The 12,614-nt window shown below is 41.1% G+C and overlaps 1 protein-coding gene and 1 pseudogene across 1 annotated transcript in view; one reads left to right on the forward strand and one right to left on the reverse strand.

Moving 5' to 3' along the window:
- The window catches only part of DCHS2 (dachsous cadherin-related 2), a 298,713-nt gene that overhangs the window by 191,749 nt on the left and 94,350 nt on the right, over positions 1-12,614 (reverse strand). The gene's annotated exons all lie outside the window — the stretch shown is intronic.
- LOC137763639 (prothymosin alpha-like) lies at positions 1,349-1,805 on the forward strand (annotated as a pseudogene).

Below are 12,614 nucleotides of genomic sequence, written 5' to 3' on the forward strand. Positions count from 1 at the left end.
CACAGGTGTGTGGAGAAGCAGAGGTTATGCAGTAAGTGAACTACGACTGCCTCTAGCATGGACCTAGTGCAAGCAGACACACCAAACTGAATACACACAGAAAACCTCTCTCTCTTTCTTGTTGACAAGCAGCTAAAAAAAGTCCAGTGGGGAGGGGGAACTGGATGAAGGCAGTCAAAAAGTACAAACTTCCAGTTATAAGATACATCAGTACTAGGGATGTACAACATAATAAATATAATTACCACTGCTGAATGCTATATGTAAAAGTTGTTAAGAGAACAAATCCTGAGTTCTCATTACAAGAAAAAAGAATTTTTCTATTTCTTTAATTTTATACCTATGTGAGATGATGGATGCTCACTAAATGTACTGTGAGAATCACTTCACGATGTATGTAAATCAGATCAAGATGCTGTACACCTCAAGCTTATACAGTGCTGTGCATCAATTATATCTCAATAAAACTGGAAGAAAAAAATTGTCTCAGGAGTGCTCTGTCCTTCCACATGCTTATTTTAAAGCAGAAACACAGTCCACCCCAGCAGAGAGGTCCTGGTAGCTTTGGTCGGAGGCTAAGAGCACAGACACGGACAGTCCCCGTCTACGTCCATGAGATCCTCTGCACAAACTGAGTCTCTCTCCCCTGGTCTTTTGTGCATGCTTCCTTTCTCTGGGGTCTGGAAGAAAGCTGGCTGTACCAGTGCTTGCAAAGGCTGCCTAATTGCAAGCTCCACAGGAGAGGCCCTAGAAGAACCACTTTCTGTTGCTGGTACAGGGCAAAAGCCTGTCTCCAAGCATCCCCATGACCACATCCTGCATTTTCTCCTTCCTCCGGACCCCGTCACTCCTCCATCTCCTTCCAAAAGCTAGTTTCTGAAACTGGACCCTGCCTGCTGCTCCTCCCTCCTACCCCCAGTACAGTCCATCTCTCACCCTCAGACCACCCGTGTCACAGGCAGGACCTCTGGGGTCTGCTCAACAGTATCTCTCACTCCATATGGATTTGATCTGGAATTAATCTTGGCAAGCAAGTTGAAAGATGAGAAAGTTAACACTCATATAACCTTAAGAGTAACTTCTCAAATACCTAGATTGCAGGATTTTAGTGGTAAAAATGCAAATTTAAAACACTCCTTTAATGTGTGAAACACATTCTTTAAAACCACATTAATAATATCTCACTTGGACTGGCTGCTCTGAAAAGCCATCTTTGCATTGTTCCCTTGTCCGGCTCCCCGCGCGCCTCCGCCGCCTCCACCGTGGACTCCGGCATCTTGATCGCCAGAGTCGTCGAACTCCTGCTTTCTTTTTGATCCGCTGCGTCGGATCACCGGCAGGCCCCATCATGTCAGACGCGGCCGTAGACCCCAGCTCCGAAATCACCACCAAGGACTTAAAAGAGAAGGAAGTTGTGGAGGAGGCGGAGAATGGAAGATAGGCACCTGCTCATGGAAATGCTAACGAGGCAAATGGAGAGCAGGAGGCCGACACTGAGGTAGATGAAGAAGAGGAGGAAGGGCGGAGGAGGAGGAGGAGGAGGAAGGTGATGGTGAGGAAGAGGATGGAGATGAAGATGATGACACTGAGGCAGCTCCAGACAAGCAGGCAGCTGAATATGATGAGAATGACGATGTTGACACCGAGAAGCGGAAGACCGATAAGGAGGACTGGACAGCAAAAAAGGAAAAGTTAAACTTAAAAGGCCACCGTGACCTATTCACCCTCCACTTCCCGTCTCAGAATCTAAACGTGGTCACCTTCGAGTAGAGAGTCCCGCCTGCCCGCCCGCCCACTTAGGGCAGCGCCACACGCGCTCTCCACCACCCAACCAAAACCACAACGCGAATTTGCAACACGGGAGAAAAAAAGAACCAAAACTTCCAAGGCCCTGCTTTTTTTCTTAAAGTACTTTAAAAAGGAAAATTTGTTTGTATTTTTTATTTACATTTTATATTTTTGTACATATTGTTAGGGGGTCAGCCATTTTTAATGATCTCAGATGACCAAACCAGCCTTCGGAGCGTTCTCTGTCCTACTTCTGACTTTACTTGTGGTGTGACCATGTTCATTATAATCTCAAAGGAGAAAAAAAAACTTGTAAAAAAAGCAAAAACAACAACAACAAAACAATCTTATTCCGAGCATTCCCATAACACTTTTTGTGTATATACTTAGCTGTACCATAAGTAGTTGATTTGTATGAGAAGGTTAAAAAAGCCAAAGATAAAAGGTTACTTTTTTTTCTTTTTTTGTCTATGAAGTTGTTGTTTACTTATTTATTTTTTTGGCCTGTTTGATGTATGTGTGAAACAATGTTGTCCAACAATAAACCAGAATTATATTTTGCTGAGTTGTTCTAACAAAATAATAATAATAATAATATCTCATTTGCAACCCAATGATTACTCCAGTTTAAATATTACTACGGTGCCTGAGCTATGTTTAATGAACAAATTTAATAAGACTAGCACTAAAACTCTATCCAGGTTTCTTGAGGAAAAACTTCCATAGGAGACCAATTTACAATTCATATATGTTGGGCAGGGAAAATGCAATATACTGGCCTTTCCTAATATATAGGCCATCACCATTTTTGTACACAACTTCATTTCTTTAAACGAGCCTAAGGTTAAAAAGAGAAGACTTAAGAGTTATAAGGAAAATTCAGTTTCTAAAGAGTTGTTTTTAAAAGCACAAAATAGCTCATTTTGAATCATGGAGCTCTCCTTTTCCAAATGAATTCTGTCTTGTCAACACTGGAAGTGAAGAGAAACCACAGCAAGCCTCTAAAGGAACATCTCTCTGAGTACAGAGAAGGAAGTCAGCTCCCTTCCCTCCGCTGGAAAGAAACCATGCTCCACCCTCCTTAGATCTCAGCCTGCCCTGGAGCGGAGCCTGGGGGTGCTTCCCTCCCCAGGCCTGCTGCCTCTTGCAGCTCCCTGCCTTCGCGTCGCTGCATGAAGTTTCCACCTGCCTGGCTGCCTGTGAATTGAGATCTGGAATCCCAGAAAGGGGGGAAGCAGGGGCAATGCTGCCATGGAGAGGAAGGAACTCACTTGGGGCCCAAATTCAATCTGTATGGGTCTGTCAATGAAAAGAGCTTCCTCTTGCACTAGTTAAATTTAAAATCTTAGGCACACTTGATATGCACTAGGTTGTCAGTCAATTTAATATTTCAGCAAATGGATGCTTCTTTTAAAACAGTCCAACACACCTTTGTAGGGCCAAAATGTGGAAGATCATTTCAATAATCCCTTCTCCTAAATCTTTAATGCATTCCTCATAAGACAAACCAAGTCCTCTGAAAATAAGGACAGTGTCTGGTATATAAAAATGTTCAATACATGTTAGCTATTACTATTAGGATCCTGCTGAATCACTGGAACCATCTGGAATGATAAAATTGAAACTGAGCTCCCTGAGTAAGAACACGGTCTTGTTCAATACAGGGCCTTATTACAACTGTGTATAAACTGTAGATGCTCAATAAATGCTTGTCAAAAGGCACACAGGTAAGGAGGAAGGGGGAAGGGAAAGGGAAAGGAAGAGAGGGAGGGAGAAAGGCAGCAAGCTAGTACCTACCAATGCGATTTCTACACTGAGTGGAAGTTGAGAAGGAAGTAGGTTTATTTTAAGTACAAGTCTATGAGTCTAAAAGGATTGTAGAATCATCCAATCACTTTAGCCAAATTGTTCCTAAAACATGTCTTATCTCTGCACTTTGGCCCATGACGTTTTATAGTCCTGGAATGTTCACTTCTTCTTTCCCAACAATGAACACTCTACTCATTCCTTAAGCTCAAATGCAATTACCCTCACTCCATGCAGTGTTTCATCTTCCAAAGTAGAAGCAATCCCTTCCTCTTCTCAAATATAAGTGTTATAGTGTATAAGACTTTTATTACCGATAACCAGTTTTATGTTGCTAGTTATGTTTTCATAAACTTACTTTGGATCATTTCAAATAAACTGTAAGTGCCTTTGAGGCAGAATCAATATGACATTTGAGATCACCAACCATTGTATATAATGTTCCATTTCCCTCTGGCTCTGGATGTCTTCCCTGATCCTCGAGACCCACACTGTCCACGTTTTTCCCCCCTGCTCTGTTCCCTGGAAGGCTGACCTGTATGGACTACATCATCCAGCTCCCTCGCCACGTGACTTCCAGTGGGTTAGGCCAGTGGGGAGCCCGTGAGGTGGACAACTTACTTCCTCAGTTCCATCCCCAGAGAGACCTAAGGGCTGGCTGAGGCCCACACTGAAGGTCAGAGCCTCTGTACAGCGGCCCTCTCCACCTGGTCCTCTCCATCCTTCAGGGAACTGGGTCCTCCAATTCAGGGTTTGCCTCTGTTCCCAGCCTTAAAGCACTGTATTAATTTCTGAGGTTTCCTTACTCATCTCCTGCCCATATCTTTATAAATAGAACTTTTATTAAACTTTTCTCAGTTATAATTTTAGTACATCTCTGTTTCTTGCTGAGACCCTGATAAATACCTCTGCTTTATTTTTCTTTTCCACACTTAATATCTGAAGTAATCTTATTAATTTGTTTATTTACTGAGTTTTGTACTCTTCCCCCCACCGAAAAAATAAGAATAAGCTCCATTGTCTTGTTCACAATTATTACCCTCAGCTTCTAGAACAGTGCCAGACAGAAAGGAGGCAGTCAATGAATATTTGTTGAATAAATAAACTATATATATATTCCAATTCAGAGTAACATTGCTACGTGTTTAAGAGATGATTCCAAAGCACTGTCAGTTATTAAATCATTTTTTCAAAGTTTAGAACAAAGTGTTAACTCAGCCTGAATACAGCATTTCTTTAAACCCAATAAAAATACAAAATGCTTAACCCCGTACATTATTTTCCTGGAGTTGAGCTTCTAACATTAGCAGAAGCAAAGCAAAAAAATCCCAGAGAGTGTAATACAGAATGAAGACAAAAAGGCATCCCTAAACAACCTTTTCTTGCCAAGGGAAGTATGATACCTGCCAAAAAATTAGGCAGTAATTCAAGAAGTATCTCTGACATCACTGTACACTTGTTTCCCTACTCAAAACAAAAATTTATCACCAACTGTCATTGGACTGCCATCCAAACACAATCTCCCCATTTCCTGCCTAAAACTGTGCTTTGAAAGTACTAGGACATTAATACTTATCAAGATGGGGGATAGGCCTTTTCTTACATAAATGCTTAAAAATTAATTTAGGTATTCAAGATAGAGAAGTGAAGGGAAGTGAGACCCTACTCACCTCTTTCCTGAATGAGATATGATGGATGATGGGGAAAAGCAAGAGTGGATGGACAAAAGAGGGTGGTTTAGAAAGATCTGAACCTGCCACAGCGGTCACGCCATTGGGAAGGCAGCAGTTCTGCAGTGGGAGCCCTTTCCCAACAGCTGCCAACAGAGTGAGGCTGGGTCCACAGTTCCCACATGAGCTCATGTGGGTGTGGCAAAATGCTTGTCCCCTGTGCTTTGTCTCCAACAAGCTTTAGCAGCTGTTCAGTTGCCTAACAAATGGCTATTTTCTTTCACTAAATGCCTTATCACTGAATTATCCTAGTGAGAACCGTGAGGTCCTAATGAAGCCATATTATCTGCAAATTAGTAGATGAGGAAACTAAGCATAAAGATAAACAGTATTTTCAGGAATTCACCATTAATTTGAGGGTATTTTCTATCATTTAGCAGGATTTATTTCTAATCTTTTCTCTTAAATACTGATGACACATTTCATAAGTTGTTCTGATATATGCATAGATTTCATTGCATATACATTTGATTGCAGCCCATGACCCATTTGTAACAGAACTTCCTAACTTCTTCCTCATTTTCAATATCTTCAGGTTTCTCAGAGACCCAGCCTCTCCCACTTCCCAAGGGTTCCTGACCTCTGGGGGTGTCACCACATTATCACTTGGAGGTATTCCCCCTCCCAGAGCTACCCTTGATTGGGGCATGCGCCAGAATCCCTCCTTGCTCAGAGAAGCAAGCAGAGGCAGCATGAGATTACTCAGGTATTTATCACTTACTCCTGTACTGAGGGAAAGCCAGAAAGTCAGTGCTTTTAGCTAAAGATTCTCAAGTCATTCTGACCCTGGATATTGGGTGCTGAGCTCCAGGCCCTGCACTACAGAAAGGAGAGCCAGTCAGGAGCTGAGGGAGGCTGTGAGGGAGGCTGTGACTATGAGACCAGATCAGATTCAGGCCCAGGTGCACTCCTGTCCAGCAGGGGTCTCCCAACCACACAGATGTACTCCAAGATTTGGCCAAGAGGACAGATGGAATTGTGGGAAAAAAACATACATTTATTTTAATAATTTTTTGACCTCTTCCATTTTTTATTTCGATATCTAAACACTTTATCTTATATATATTTTATATTTTATGTATTTATTTATAATTTATTTATAAATTATAAATAATAAAATTGTTATTTATCAATTTAAATTTTTTATAATTTATTTATAAATATTTATATAATATATATATTTCTGGTTTTATGTAGATTTGTTTATAATTCCATATGTTTTTACATAATTATATACTTATATACATAATTATATATATACATAATTCTTATATATAGTTTATAAGGAAATAAATGTATGTTGGAGACGAGTACTCGACAATTTTTGTTCACAGGTATATTTAATCAAAAATGTTGGAAGGCTGATGCTGCAGAAATGAGATGCAAGCAGAAGGACAAGCAGGAAGGGGGTGCTCACTAAGACAGTCAGGACTAGCTCCGTGGGGTTTGGGGAACACCCACAGGACACAGGAGGAGAAGGGATCCGGAGACCTGGAGCCTGGAAGGAGGGTCCACACTGCAAACACAGAGGACTGTGACCACGGGGAGGAGGCAGTGTCGCTGCCCGCTGCCGGGTTTTCTATTTCCCGCTGGGATAAGTAGTCAGAGGGTCAGGGCTGCCCTCCCAGTTCCGCACGTGGTCGTGAGCAGCTGGCTGGCCAGGGAGGCTGTGTTAACCCGGCATCTTCTCTTTTCCTTCAGGCCTCTGGTGCTGTTCCCCACCCATGAGGAAATAGTCTCCCTTCCGATTTTGTCCTCACACTGAGTCCTCTTACTATTGTTCCCCGTTCCTGCCATCTGATCCTCGAATTCCTCCTTGTTCCCAGCTCTAGAGACGACGTCTCTGACATCTCCAGACAGACGCTGATTGAAGGCTCTGCGCGTCCCATGCTCTCAGATCACACGGTAGCTCCACCCACTTCCAGAGCAACCAACTTACCACACAGGGGAACTGGGGAAGATCAAACTTAATAAACGTTTATAAATCTGGCCAGAGTTCCCATGTGTAACACTGTGATTTCTCTGTTGTTTTTTTAAATCTCAAAGCTGGAGGCCAAGAAGAGGAAAGGCAGTATCTGCTCCAGTTCCTCGCTGCACCTTCTTACACAATCTTGGCAAAGGTTCACATTTGCAGTCAGCTTCATTCATTTTATTTCCCAGATGTTTTTTACACTCCAAGGCCAAAACCAACACACTCCTTCCCTGTCCACCCGGACTCCATCTGTCCATCCCTTCTGCACTGCCCATCCAGCCCCCGGGGGCAGGTTTATTACCATATTTACCCACTTGCCTGGGCGGCCTCTGTCGGAAGCCACCGCCTTCAGACCCTCATGACAGTCCAGAGTGCGTGACTCGTCAGCGGGGTGGGGACTCAAGAGTCATTCTTTCCCATTTACACTGTGGACTCCCTGGTGTAACTGTGAGCAGATTTTTGACAGTTTGATGCTCAAGATGAGTAGCCCTTCCCAGACTTTCTTAGCTAAACTAGGTAACTATTTACAGTCAAGCCAAAGCACTCTGTTCTTATCAACGGTTGCTGGACTTAACTCCCTCATAGCAACTGTGGCCCCTGTGAGCTGCTTCAAGGCTGGAACTTTGTGATGTTTTTTGGACCTCAGACAAGAAAAACCCTCAAACATTAGCAGACTGCTAACATTAACGTTTTAGAAATCACATTGCTCCACATAATATTTGGAACATACTTACACTTCAAAAAATGACTTGTTTATCTGAAATTCAAATTTAACTGGGTGTCCTGTATTTGTATTCTCTATATCTAACAACTCTACCACGGCCTAAAGAAAAATAATGTCCTAGACTAGGAGGACCTGCACCAAAAAAAACTCTGAATAGTAAAAACAACCTTAATAATCAGACTTTCAATTCTCTTTCTATCTCCCACTACCAAGACAGAACCACATGCTGTTTCCCAACTTTCAGAAAACAAAATAAGTTAATAAAAAGAATTTTCTCAATTTTAATCTTTTCTTTTGCAATATTTTCCCTAACCATTTCAGCCAGCAAACCCCAGTGGTTGGCAGAAAAAGTGAACAACTGTTAATAGGAAAAGCACCTGACCATTCTTGGTTTGGGAGTTTTCCTTTCTCATGGTCAAGTTCACATTATACATTCAAATTTTCTGGTACTAAAATTCTTCCTAGTAAACAGGATAGTTTTAAATGCATCTGTGTTTCATAGTATTCTTCCTGGGACACAGTTATTGGAACAAATGTGAAAAACATCAAAATAATCAAATCTATCCCTTTTATTTTAGATTTGTAGAAAATGAGGCTCAGTCAACTCTAAGAACGTGCCCAAAGTCAAGCAGATGGTCCTGGTGTATGTATGACTAAACCCAGATGCCTCAGTGCCCAGACCAGGGCCCGACAAAGGACAGAACACAACTTTTCAATCGGCTGAAGCCCCTGCCAGGGCTTCCCAAGTGGGCGAGTGCCTTTCATCCATTCACTGAGTCTCCCTTTCCCTCTTTCACCATTTACAAAACGATGATTATCATACCCCTGAAGCTAAAACAAGAAGAAATATATCACAGATGTTTAAAAAGTATTTTATTAATGTATCTATTTTAGAAAAGTCGATGTAACAAAATAAGACCCTATGTGTCTGCTATAAAAAGTGGACACTAAATACCGATGTTCTTCCCCTTTTAGATCCATGCCCTCCTTTCATAGTAAACATTTTGTAATATATATCCTTTCTATCTTTTGTAAAATCAATATAAATCTCCTATCTGTGATATAAAGGAAAAAATAAAAGGAAAGTGATTTATAATAAAAAAGCACATATTTCAATATATAGTGATTCAGGTATGACTATACAAGGACACATAATGAGGGAAATATGTGCACAAATTTTTTATTGAAGTATAGTTGATTTACAATGTTGTGTTGGTTTCAGGTGTACAGCAAAGTAATTCAGTTATACATATATATGTGTGTGTGTGTATATATATATATATATATATATATATATATATATATATATATATATATATAATGTTTCAGATTCTTTTTCCATATGGGTTATTACAGAATATTGAGTAGAGTTCCCTGTGCTATACAGTAAGTCCTTGTTGATTATCTATTTCATATATAGTAGTGTGTATATGTTACTCCCAAATTCCTAATTTATCCCTCCCCCACCACCTAATGAGCAAGTATGGAATTATGAGAAATAAGACACCATTCAATATGCCTTTGTATATATTTTATAATTTGAAATAAGGGCTACAAAAAGGTATACACACAGAGAATCAGCATAAATGTTGCACCTGAATGCTTCATATTTGACATTTTAAAATAAGGGCTAAATCAGTGTATATTCATGTGCACACACACCCACACAAAGTCAGCGTGCACAGGCCAGCTACAAATGCAGACTGATACAGGGCTCCTGAATTGGTGACGTGATTTAGCAAGCAATGCTGCCATCAGTGATGTATTTTGCAGAACGATACAGTTACAGAGACAACAAAGTATCACCTTCCCTCAACTTACATGGTAGTTGTATTCCTGGGTAATTCAGAGCATATTAAATCAGTGCACAAATTATTTTGTGTTTACATAGGAAAGAGTAAGGTTCTAGGCTTAGGTGATTGTAAGTAGATTTTTCATCTACTTGAATATTGAACTGTTCAATCAAAATTTATGAGGAACTCAAGCAAATTCTACACTGTGTGGGAAATTGAGAAACAGCAATTATACTAAAGAGGGCAGGATGCATTAGGAAGTATGGACACGGCCCTATAGGAGCAGAGAGGAAAGGAAGCAACCGACTCAGTCTGGACATGTAGAGGGAAGGTTTCCAGGAGAGGAAGTGCAGTGATGCTTGAATCAAGTCTTAGAACTAGAACAAAAACAAATAAACAAAGCCAGAGAAGACAGTGTACGTGGACAGGTATTTTGGTATGAGTGAATGTGGGGTGTAGGGGAAGCTGGTGGTGAGGCTGGATAGATTCAGGCAAGGAGGGCATGACAAAGGGTTGAAGTGTATCCTGAAGTCTTTTCACCTGGGAGTTACACCCACTTGCCTTAAGAACATTCTCTGGGAACAGTGTAGGATGATGACTTGGAAGAGGGTAAGTCAGATGGGTTAGGTGACTGTTAGATCAACACAGGTGAGAAATAGTGAAGGTTTAAAACAATGGCCATGGGGCCTGAGTGAATAGGATGGACTTGACATCTACCATAGGTACAGGTAGACTCAATGGAATGGGGAGACTAGATGGAGAGGGGAGGGGAGGGACAAAAAGGAGTCACTTGTGGGACATTCTAAGGGGTTGGTAGCTATGGAGGGAAATTCTTTTGGCATTAGTGAGTGGTAGGTACTTACTAAACCTAATCCTTACCATTGCCTACCACTGGTAATTACTACTAAGTATAATACATATGCCACCATTATTGAAACAATCACCCCAAAATCACACCTACTGACAGTGGGTTTAATAACACATTTCAGCAAAATTTATTGACATCTTTGGTATGACAGGCATTATCTAGATACTGGTAAAGCAGAGTGAAGACTGAGAACCTGGTCTTAAGGAACTTTAGCCACTAGGAGGCATCATGGGAAGTAACCAATGGGCAGAAACTCCTTGTCTTTGCTATAACCGTAGTTCCAGTATAATGCCTGGCACAAAGTGAAAGCTCAGTAAATATTTACAGAATATGAAATATCTGATTAAGCATCAAAATACATCATTAAAGCATCACTTCTTTCCCTATAAAAATTTCCCCTTTTTACTAGACTCTTCTCATCAGTGTTTAAACATGCTTAAGTCCTTTAAAATGCTGACTTGAACCCATTTTTTTTCCCTTCCAGCCACAGTCCTTTCTCTCTCCACCCTGTTGCAGCTAAACAGTTCAAATGAGTTTCCACACTCTTTCTAATTCCTCACTTCTCACTCCCTCCTTAATCTGCTCCGATCTGGTTTACCGCCCCATCACTCCATTGAAAATGCTCTTGATAAAGTCACAAAGAGCCTCCTTGTTTGCTAAAGCCAATAAACATTTCCATCATCATTGTATGTAACCTCTGATCATCATTCAACAGAGCTCCTACTCCTTACTTCATGATACATTCTCTTCTTCTGATTTCACTGAACCATACTTTTGGTTTCCCTCCTACTTCTCTGAATACCCCTGTCAGTCTCCTAAGCTGACTCATCCTCTTCCATGCAACCTTTCGGTGCTGGCATTCCTTAGAGGTTTGGTCTTCAGTCTCTTTTCATGTTATGTTCTCTATTGAAGCCATTTCATCTTCACCCATGATTTTAACTACCACTCACATGCTAACAACGCTTCAATTTCATCATCTGCCCAGAACACTCATTTGAGTTCTAGTCCTTTAAATACAGCTCTTCAGCATCTCCATGTGTGTGACCACAGTTCTCTCAAACTAAACATGTCCAACACTGAACTGATGGAGATGTACAAGTCAGAAACCCAAGAGCCATCCTTGATTCAGCCTTTTCTTTACCCAGTTCCGCTCCATCAGTAAGTGTTGACTCTACATTCAAAACATGTCCTGAAACATCTATTATTCTCCTCCACTGTGACCACATCCGTCCAAACACTGGACTATACAATAATCTATAAAGGTCTTCCATTACCATTCTTGGTCCCTACCCAATCCATTCTCTACCCGAAATTAAGAGTGATCAAAAATTTTTTAAAAATCACACCTGTTCATTATTAAAGCTCTTCAGTAATTTTCTATTGTTTTAGTGTAAAGACCTTTACATCCTGCAGACCCCTTATGACCTGGGCCCCAACATCTCGCCAGCCTCACCCGTGACACTCTCCTCCCCTTGGCCCCTGTGCTCCATCACACTAGGTTTTCAGGTCTTCATTTGTTGTGGAACCTTCCTACCATAGTCCCCAGGCAATGCTGTTCCTTCTACCTGGTATGCTCTGAATCCCCCTGCCCTTGCCCAGGTGATTTCCACCCACTCCTCAAAGCTCCGCTAAAGAGACACCCAATCAAAGAAGCCTTTAGTGTCCAGGACTAAAGCCCCCACTATACACACTCATAGAATCCAATACTCTTTCTCCTAGTCCTCCCCAAAATAATCGTTAACATTTTAATCAATATAATTCACATACCATAAAATTCACACATTTAAAGGGTAGAATTCAATGGTTTTTAGTATATTCATAGATATGTACAACCATCACCACAGCCAATCATAGAACATTTTTGTCATCTCCAAAAGAAACACATACCCTTTATCTATCACTGCCCTATCCATCCCTGGACCCCCTCCTAAAT

Source organism: Eschrichtius robustus, chromosome 4 (assembly GCF_028021215.1).
Source record: "Eschrichtius robustus isolate mEscRob2 chromosome 4, mEscRob2.pri, whole genome shotgun sequence".
NCBI classification, from domain to species: domain Eukaryota; kingdom Metazoa; phylum Chordata; class Mammalia; order Artiodactyla; family Eschrichtiidae; genus Eschrichtius; species Eschrichtius robustus.